The sequence below is a fragment of the Oculina patagonica genome, chromosome 4 (assembly GCF_052425735.1).
Source record: "Oculina patagonica isolate OP01 chromosome 4, crgOcupat, whole genome shotgun sequence".
Lineage (NCBI taxonomy): Eukaryota > Metazoa > Cnidaria > Anthozoa > Scleractinia > Oculinidae > Oculina > Oculina patagonica.
Window position 1 is genome coordinate 40,502,951 of NC_135761.1, and position 11,093 is coordinate 40,514,043.

At 37.3% G+C, this 11,093-nt stretch overlaps 2 long non-coding RNA genes across 2 annotated transcripts in view; one reads left to right on the top strand and one right to left on the bottom strand.

The window, feature by feature from the left end:
• The window catches only part of LOC144650278 (uncharacterized), a 45,446-nt gene that overhangs the window by 24,041 nt on the left and 10,312 nt on the right, over positions 1 to 11,093 (bottom strand). The gene's annotated exons all lie outside the window — the stretch shown is intronic.
• Positions 1,591 to 4,763, top strand: LOC144648720 (uncharacterized). The gene is made up of 3 exons (XR_013569751.1): positions 1,591 to 2,533; positions 3,239 to 3,298; positions 3,839 to 4,763. It is a non-coding gene; the product is annotated as an uncharacterized LOC144648720 (long non-coding RNA).

The window sequence follows — 11,093 nt, forward strand, 5'->3', positions numbered from 1 at the left end:
CCCTTGAGATTGCTAACAGCTTTTTTCATATAACAAAGAGTCTAATGCGCATGCGCAAAGCGCACGCAAGCATTAGACTCAAAAACCGTGAAAACAAAAATACAAGATTAAGGTAGCGTTGCAGGCCAGGGTAGATTTTTCCCTACAGTGCTCGAACTAAGCGCTTCCGAGACTACTAAAAGTGAGTTTGGGCAACCACTTTTTAGAAAATTAAAGGCCTGGTTGTACGGAAAAAACCCTCCAACAACCAGTGAACTTACAGGACCGTGATCGCCCATCAGAATAAACAAAAGAAGTTTTAAATTTAAAATACAAAAGGTAGCTTTAAATAACTCTCTTCTTATCCACCAACATTCTTAGAAAAAGGAAATCCAAAGTTTTCGAGTTCAGAAAACCAGCAGGATAACCTTGCCCTGCTGTCTTCTAAACACGTACAAACCCGTCATCCAAATATTTAGGTGCACATACGCATGTTAATAACGCATGCATGCAGATTTGCATGCCTTTAAAATTCACAATATCTTGGTGCTTTTTAATGCATTTCTTGCCTTCCTTCATTTTGAATGAAATTTAATTCTGAGCGAAGCTTAATTCAAGTTTCTTTCATATTTTAATCTTTAGATCACAATTTTTGGCTTCTTTACGCGAACAGATTTCACACACAAGTGTAATCCGAGACGCATCTTCTCTGCAAATAAGCTTCATTTTGTTTATCTGTTTTGAATTTAGTGTGTTTTTGCCAGTATAGGGATTTAAAAAATTTACACTGCTCCTGAAAGAACAAAGGGGTATTTTCATTTAAGTTGAAAATAAGTGAAAGTGTTGTACTCATTTATTATAAAGGAATTCTGCAGTTTTGTTTTAATAGGATGATGAGCTGTTTCACACCGCTGTGAATGTAAAATAAATTTTATCCGCGTTTTGAATGGCTACTTTCATTGTAAGAGAACGCAAGCATCTGTGGGGCAGCAGAAGATGGCTAACTTGCCCGAGAAAGCGCTTCTGCAAGACCAGCTTGCGAAGTGGAATCCATCATCAATGGGCACCCGATAACGAAGGTTTCAGATGATCTCAGAGATCCAGAGGCGCTGACACCTAACCACCTGCTACTTTTACGATCAGGTCCCACATTGCCACCAGGATTGTTTGTCAAGGACGACAAATTTTCCCGCCGCAGATGGCGCCATGTACAGTACCCAGCTGATGTGTTTTGGCGTTGCTGGGTACAGGAATACCTACCTGCTTTGCAAGAGAGGCGAAAGTAGAACAAGGCAAGCAGAAATTTTGCTGTTAATGATGTAGTTCTGGTCCTCGACGAAAAACTCCCCGCGGTTTGTGGCCCCTTGGTAGAGTACTTGAGGTTTATCAGAGCCGAAACGATGGCTTAGTGAGGAGTCAAAGGTGAAGACGAGAACATCAGTTCTCACACGGCCAATAGACAAAGTTGAGCTACTGGAGGCTGCTGAACATTAAGGAACTTTGTTTTCTTATAAGAACTTTATTGTACTTTATTAGTTAAAGGCATTTACCTGATGTACCTGCTTTAAAAGGGGCCGGAATATTACTTTCGCAACGTTTATTATCGTTTTGTTTTGATTTTACTCAAACAATTATTAACCAAACAATTATTATGTACATTATCGAATTGTCATGTCGCATGCTGTGATTGTTTGTTACATAATCTTTAAAATCGATGAGTTTCGTCCATCGCTATCTACGCAATTGTTGTCGCTGGCTACCATTTGCTATCAGCCTTTTAAAACTACAATCGCTATCAGTCTCAGGACCCAAATCAAAGTAAGTCTATTGTTATATTTTTCTATCTATCTAGATTTTGTAATATTTGCGTTGATTTTCTAGTCCAGATTTTGTACTTGATTTGTACTGTACTCTGCTCGTAATTAGTTTTGTTATTGTAAGCTTACATAAGTTTTCCGTCATTTGCTTTTTAGTTCGAACCACTCACAACTACAATCACGTCTACAATTACAACCACTATTACGTCTGATTTCACTGCTATATGTAAATAGTCTTGTCTGATTCATTAATTAACATCTTGGAATCAACATTCGATCATAATACGTCTATTTCTTGGTTACTTTGGAATTCAATCAGTCTGTGCATTTGTATCCACGTTCCTAAGTCGCTAATTTTATCTACACGTGGCTTCATGGAGCCACGGTTTTTCAACCAGCCCCCAGAGGCTCCCACTGCAAGTGCAAGTGCGAGTAGCACTTGGAGATGAGTGTAAGTGTTTTATTGTATCGTCGAATTTAACCCACGTCATTATATGAAGTGAAAATGTGAAAGGTAGTTTTTTGATGTTTTACTTTCCATTTGCAGAATACTTTTTTGTTGTTGGTTTTTGTTTCTTAGATGATCTGTGAGGTTTTGAACATCAAGATGAAAGGCCCCTGTTGGAGAACCACCCACACCTGGACGGAAAGAAAACATAGTGCCAGGGTAACCATCCCTGGGAATGGGCGGGAAACATACAAAGGCCACTCTTATGAACATACATCAAAAGTAGTAGGTAAATATATACATTCAATGTTTCAAAAAAGGAAAGAGCTTCTTAACTTACAAGCACAATGAACATTATAATTTATTTAATTTTTACATATATTGACATTATGAATTGTATAAGAATCAAATTTTTGTTATTTCTTAAATGTATTAGTAAATGTTAAAACCTTTGTTGTAAACAGACCAATACCTCCCTTTGGAGAGTAAGGCGCAATAAAGATATACTATTACTATTACTATTACTCTTACATCACTCCTAAACCAACATCCAACGTTGTCCAATGACACGTGTGTCTTATAGAAATAACAGCTGTGATCTACCAAAGAGAAATCTTTTGGACAATTTAACAAAAATAAGAGAACAAAAAAGTAATGAAGGACAAGATGAAATGTTCAAAAACATCTTCAAGGATAACTTTCAAGATCTCTGTTTTATAACGAACCCTGGGATATAAGGATCTTGAAGTCACCTTGATTTTTATCAGACTCGAAAGAGTTTGGCAGAGGCAAGAGTACAACCCTAATGATCAGCCACTAAGGGTGCGTGTAAATGGACAGGCACCGTTGTTCGAAGACCATGCAGTCCTTGACAGAACAACCAACTTCAGGATAGGCAAAATAACGAAAGATTCACTTATTCTGATAAAACAATGTTTCTTCTGATAATTTTTATTTGTTTATGATCATGCGTTTCAAAAAAATTCTATTTTAGGAAGCTTAGAGTCCTGACGCAAAGGAAAGCGAAGAAGTTGAGGATGTGAGCCTGTCCAAGGTTGGCTAAAAAATAATACATTCACTTCTCGACATCGACATCTCCTTCGATTTCATCCATGTAGAAGGAAAATGATGCATTAAATTAACATTGATGCATTGATGATTTAACATTGATGCATTGATGATTTAAATGATGCATTTAACGATGATGCATTGTAAATATTAGTTTTTAGTTTTTAGTTAAGTGTTTTAAATATTTTTAGCTTAGCATTATTAATAGTATTTTAGGTATTTTAATTGTGTCCCCAATTAGTCCATAAGGGCTAAACACACAGACACGGTAATAAAGTTTTTATTATTATATATTATTCTCGGGATAAAACAATTTTCTTTTGATTATTGTTAATTGTTTATGTTGATGCATTTTTTTAAATTATAGGAAGAATTTTAGGAAGCAGAGACTGCTGACGGTCCTTAGGCAAAGGTCGACAGCACAGATTTAGAAGATCAATTGAGCCCATCCAAAGTTGGCTACAATACACACTTAACCAGTTAAACTATTTCTTTTGATAATTGTAATTTGTTCTTCTTTTGATAGAAAGTTAGGCAAGGATCACTGGCCAACAGTGAAAAAGCAATACCAGAAGAAAGGGTAATGTGCACTCAATAACAGTAACTATGAATAATAATCCGATGTTTGTAATCTACATGTTCTACAAAAAATCATGCGTAATGCCAATTAGAAAAATCCTCTCTTCGCAGAAGGTGAATGTAAATGTAAAGGCTCATATATTTATCTTTGTTCTCAAAGGCACCATCACCTGCATCCAAAGAATGGATTGCCATTTCATACAGCAGATCCATGAAGTATATTGGCAAAGTTGTCAAAGAATCTGTTACGACGATTACTGCCAACTTTGTGGATCAGCATGCCGGCGGCGACTACCAGCTGAAGAAACATCAAGATGTGGACAAAGCGCTGGTTTTAAGAAACGTAACCGTGGTTTTCAGGTGCTCAATGAAAAGGAAATTATGGCAAAACAAGCGGAGCACTGGCGCTTTTGCTGTTTGCGAGGGGTAATTAATATTTGTTTTGTTTCAAAAAATTCTTTTTATTATGCAGTGGTGGCATTCATATATCGATTTGAATTGACTAGTAGCTCATGTTTGATATTTTGTGTACGCTTCTAGGCTGAATTTTTTTAGACATTCCCAACTTAAATGAAGTTCTTTGCAAATCATTAGTGGGAGATAGCCTAACTGAGGCTGACTTAAAGACAGTTCAGCCAAGGATGAGCGAAACCGACAAAGAAAAAATGCTGGCACTGTCCTCCATATTTGAAGTTGGTTGGCTGAACGATAAGGTTAGCAGCTTATTGCCAGAACGAGCTTGAAAGGAGAGGAAAAACCCAGTGGTGTAGTTGCAAGAATCGAGAAAACTGGGAAAATCAGCAAAAGAGAGAGAGAGTCCGTGTGTGTGTGCTGCCAGGGATGAAGTTATAACAAAAATATCAGGTGAACAATGTTAATTGAATAAAAGGATAATAAACATGAAACTACATTTATTCATTTACTGTTTTGATACTTGTCGACTTTATATTTTTGTGTTGCTCTCCTTGTACAAAAAGTAAATATGTAAAACCTGCAATGTTTCGAATTCTGCATTGCTGTATTTCAATATGTGGCTCAGATATGGACAACAATCTCCCTCATAGCTGTATAATTCAGCATCTTAGTTTCGAAACTGTCTGTTTACGAAGGGAAGTATTGGAGACGGCCATTGTTAGTTTGAGTCAGGCGCGTGGGATACGAGCGCCGTGGGAACGCAATAATATTTGTAATATTTTGTCCTCTAATGCTGGGATACTGTAGATTAGCTACAGACACCCTGTATTTCACAGATTCTCTTAAGGATTCTAGAAGATTGAAATCAACAAAAGTTACAGTGTCGAATACTTGATCGTCTTGATCGGCTCCGACATTTAATGAAATTAAAACCTACCTTTATTGCAAAAAAAGAATATTTCCGAATAAAGTAGCTAGTTCAATTGTATAGCGCCACACTTCAATTTCTCTAACGTTTGTTAGGATGCCACTAGCTTTGGTATATCAAATTTTCGAACTGAACAACCGATTTTTGATCAACAATGGGAAAGACACAGTAATTGCATTGCAAGCGTTACATTGATTGATAATTACAGTTTTCGCAGGCCTTTCGTAAGTGTATTACATTGAGACTTAGTGAAAGGATTTTGCATCCATTAAACTCGGTAGATTACATTTTGTGCACACGGCCCTTGCCTAATTTTGTTGTAGGCACTGTGAAACAAAAGAAAAGAACAGATGCTACTGACATTGCTGTATACGTGTAGCTACACCCCCATCAGCCGGTGATAGCAAATTGTCACGGCAATTTCACTGACCTGTGACATGCTTTTCATTCCATTTGAAATGATTTTACAAAAACACATTACCAGTACGTTTATAAATTTCTTTCTTTTCAGCAATTATCGTTACGCAGCTTATCGCCAGTTTACTTGGTGGGTACATAACAGACTGGGGAGATACGTCAGGAAAGTAATCTCTGCTTTAAACTTAACGTGTTGCTTTAAAGTAATGTTTGGCCTTTGCCAGATGACTTAAAATTTGAAGTGTTTTTATTGTAGGTGATGAATGCAAGTATGAAACTGCTTGAAGATTTAGGGGAAAAGATGAACACCATATCAGTTTTATACCATTCACTCTGCATTAACATTTACAAAAATATCAATGCTTCAAATCCTGTGTTATATCTTCATGTAAAGGAACGAAAGTACTGGTGGGAGATTCACTGATAATTCCAAAAATCGACAGAATGGATTACGAGGGATTAGAACAAAATAAAAAAAACAACAGGAAAACCAGATAGTGCCAAAAGATGGGGGTCAGCCGATTTCCCTAATATTTTCAGCAATTAAAACCTATCAGATAAAATTTAGACTGGTGGCATTTAAATGATTTTCTTCCTTTTCAATCCTGAGATTGACCACCCCCTAGTTTTCACATTGAAATTCTACATTAAAATAGCCAACTTCTCAGTACTGGAAACAGATCTTCCTTCTGCATTTCGTGCGCAAACTTTTTTTTCAAGGTAAATTAACTAGTTGGTAATGTTTTGCATGCTTAGAAACAAATTTTCAGTTAAACTGTAATTTTTACTTTATTTTTTCAACTAGGTAGGTAGCTTGTGCCTTGCCACAGAGTGAATTTTAGTGGGTTTTCAAATTTATTTTTTTTCAAATGTGCGGTGGTTTATTTTTAATTGAAAGACATTTTATAACAGTCCATACCTTTTTCTCAATCAAAAACAATAATTTATTGATTGGCACAAGAAACTCTTTTTCCACGAATTTAGTTCAAAAATGCCTCTGATTGCTCTTATGGCCATTTTACCGCCAAAATTAAATCACACTAAAATATCTCATAACATCAATAAAATTACATTACAAAATGAAATAGTTGTATTTTAATTGATTTGAAAAGAGTAGAAACTTCAGCAAATGTGCTACAAATTGATTTCGAAATAATTATATTAATTTAATTATGTTAGTTTGTGTTTTCCCCATGAAATTTAGTTGTATTATGAAAGTATTACTTGGATTTTCATAGTATATCGGGATTTTTTTGGTTTGTCTGAAAAGCGAGAATATAAACCTTATATATAAGGTGGTCTTAGTAGTAATGTTCCAAAGGACTAAAATAAGAAACCAATGACTTGTGCCTAACTTTTTATGTGATGATGGTCATAGATGGAATTGGAGAAAGTGAAATTATTGGACTTACGTTAACAGCAGACGAGCAAGCAGATACCATAAAAAAATAACCTTTTTGAAAAAAAATTATCCAAATTGGCAATTGATTGGTTGTATCATGGCAAACAAGGACGTGACTGATCGTTAAGTAATGCTGGATGAACTGCCACAAGCAGAATTACTTATCTGTCTCTTCCACACCTTGAGACGTTTCTGTTTGGAAGTCACCACGGGAAAAATGGGCTTAACTTGCAAGGAGAAGCAGCAAGTGTTGGAGTTGCTGCAGTCAATGGCCTATGCTAAAAACGAAGAACAATATGACAAATTATATAAGGAGTTCATGTCTACCAAATTCTCAGCAGTTAAAGATTACTTTAATGAGAATTGGCACCACATTCGTTATCAGTGGGTGGAGGAGCTTAAAAGCTCATTCACCAATTTTTAAATTCTACCAACAACAGGCTTGAAAGCATAAACCAGAAATTAAAAGACGTGATTGACAGACAGTGTCAATCTAGATTTCAAGAAAATCAAGCTTGTTTGAAAACAAAAGAAAACGAGTTACTGCTATGCTATGGTAACCTTTGTGACTCAGGGACCAATAAAAAATTATTTTTTGTCATATTTCATCATTATGGTGTATTTTGGCAAAAAATCGATCATCGACTACCTTGATAATTTTCATTTTCAAAACAACCACCCTAGGGCTACAAAAACTACATTGAGCCTCCTTAACCTTAGCACGCAGTAGTTTAACGCATAAGACTTTTTGTTTTAATGTGCGCACTCATCATCATTACGTTTTATAAGCTCCTGTTGTGGGCTTCTTTTATCAGAGAATACTCAGAGCCACTGAAAGACTTGATTGATTCCTCCTAGGTGACGTAAAATTTAGGTCATTTGATCCCAAAGGAAGTGATAATTTGTTTAAGGGGGGTCAGAATGTGTGTGTATGCAGGAGGATGGGGCATTCCAGATAAGTTTTGCGAAATCAACGTAGTGAAAAGAGAGATATATTCTTAGCTATTGATTACGGTGGCCGAGAGTGGCCATCGAAAGTGAAAAGTCGAAATCAAAAGTCGATTTAGCAAATGTTAAATTGAAAATGTTAAAATCAAAAAGACAAAATTGAAAGTCGATTTAAAAGTGAAAAGCGAAGATTCACTTTGCGAATACTCATTTCTCACTTTCTGCTTTGACCACCCTTCCCTCCCCTAACTTTTTTATCCTGCCACTTGGTAACCTCAGCTGATTTCATGAGTGTCGAAATCGACAGGATGGATGACTATTTTTGGCAGAATCTTCAACCCTCTTTTGTCCAAAAGGACATTAGAGGGTATTTTGAAGTAAACAAGGTGAGATTTAATTGCTAGATGTCATAGTTAGTTACGGGATTAATATTTATACAAGGTTTTCTTGACGTTTATGCTAGAGCAACAGTCGATAGTATAAATGCAATCTTCTCGAAGCACCTGCGCGGTTCATAAATAAGCTTAAGCTTATGTAAATGTTGCCGCTAGTGGAACGGCCCCGGGAAATTCTTAATATTATCTAAACTTCTTTATGAGTCTACTACTGTTCTCTGCATATTTAGAGGTATATGAACAAGATGGCAGATTATTTTGTATGCTACTTACTTACGTCTTAGTAGCTGGAAATAAGCATAAAAGGCTAATACTTTTCTATTACACTTTGTTTGGTTGCTGCCAAAAATTCTTGAGGGGCAGGCACATTTCTAATGGAGTTTTTATCATGACTTGACATGTTTGTGGAGGGGGGTGCAGACAGACTTTAAATGGCATTAGCCATTGATGATGTATGTTGTATTATTATTCGTCCATTATATTTCCTATTAACAAAACTGACTAGACCAGATGACGGAACACTGTCTAGACCAGATGATGGAACACTGACTAGACCAGATGACGGAACACTGACTAGACCAGATGACGGAACACTGTCTAGACCAGATGATGGAACACTGACTAGACCAGATGACGGAACACTGACTAGACCAGATGACGGAACACTGTCTAGACCAGATGACGAAACACTGTCTAGACCAGATGATGGAACACTGACTAGACCAGATGACGGAACACTGACTAGACCAGATGATGGAACACTGACTAGACCAGATGATGGAACACTGACTAGACCAGATGACGAAACACTGACTAGACCAGATGATGGAACACTGACTAGACCAGATGATGGAACACTGACTAGACCAGATGACGAAACACTGTCTAGACCAGATGATGGAACACTGACTAGACCAGATGACGGAACACTGTCTAGACCAGATGATGGAACACTGACTAGACCAGATGACGGAACACTGACTAGACCAGATGATGGAACACTGACTAGACCAGATGATGGAACACTGACTAGACCAGATGACGGAACACTGTCTAGACCAGATGATGGAACACTGACTAGACCAGATGACGGAACACTGTCTAGACCAGATGATGGAACACTGACTAGACCAGATGATGGAACACTGACTAGACCAGATGATGGAACACTGACTAGACCAGATGACGAAACACTGACTAGACCAGATGATGGAACACTGACTAGACCAGATGATGGAACACTGACTAGACCAGATGACGAAACACTGTCTAGACCAGATGATGGAACACTGACTAGACCAGATGACGAAACACTGACTAGACCAGATGACGGAACACTGACTAGACCAGATGACGAAACACTGTCTAGACCAGATGATGGAACACTGACTAGACCAGATGACGAAACACAGAATGGACCAGATGACGAAATCTGAACAGCTCTGAGAAGGAGATTGCTCTCATATTGCACAGCTTTTGAATGCTTGAGCAGATAGATCATTACACGACTTACTGGAGCAGTGGCATTCTCTTCTTGATTACAGTAAACGATACCTCAACCCATCAAGAAGTCCCTACTTACGCGTGTGGCAGCAGATTTTGGACTTTGATCATAGAAGTGATTGGAGCATGGTCCCATCTCAAAAGCAAAGGTTGAGAGGTTATTTTCACTCATGAATCGTGTAAAGACAGATTCCCGTGCTGGCTGCAAAGAATCCCTTAACAGCCTTAACAGAATCCGCAAAGAGGGCCAGAAGCTTAAGGACTACAATCACATACCAGCTATCCAACTGTGGGCATCACCTGTGACGCGTCGACCTAACCAAACAAAAAGAAAATCGTACAGGCCACAGGAAGCTGCGAAAAAGAGTAAGGTGTTGATCGACCACTTCTCAACTGATGATAGCACTGACAAAGACAAGGATATCGATGTTCTAGAAGATGGTACTGTGATACAAGAGCTGGCAGAATTAGAGTAAAATCTGGATGTGCTATTCTCAGCCTGTTATAGTTCTGTGGCATAGGACAGGACAACAAAAAATAATTTGCTACTTTAGTTCAGGAGGTGCGATTTTAGTACATTTTTCATGTTATCAGTTTGAGAATGATTGTAACGTTTCTGTGATTTTGAAATTTCAATCTGAATGTTCTGGCTATGGGACAGCGTACTCAAATGACAAATGAACAACCTGCACAGTCATAAGGTAAAGCCAGAGTATTTTATATAGAATTCATTGCTGTGACTTGTAACAACCAATTATATCAATATTTTCAGTTGGTAGGCTGATATTGAGCTTTTAGTTTCGTATTTACTATTAATTTCAATTATTTTTGATTTAATTGCCCCAAGGCACGGTACCTTCGCCGCCCATCTAAATGGAGTGGCTGACAAAAAAATTAATTGTTTTATTTTACTAAATCTCTCAATTTTAAGTTTGCTCTGTGGGACACAAACTAAGCAATAACAGTACATTAAAATAAAGATAAGATGTTCTACATGACACTAGCATGGGACAAAGAAAAATTCTGAGTCCCCGACGGGAATCGAACCCATGGCCTCCCAGATAACGGTTGGTTCTTTGTCACATGCTCGTGTCATGTAGAACATCTTATCTTTATTATTTATTACCGAGCTTAAAATTTACCATCTTTATTACTACAGTACATTACAATGTTAATAAAATTTGTGTCATGAAAC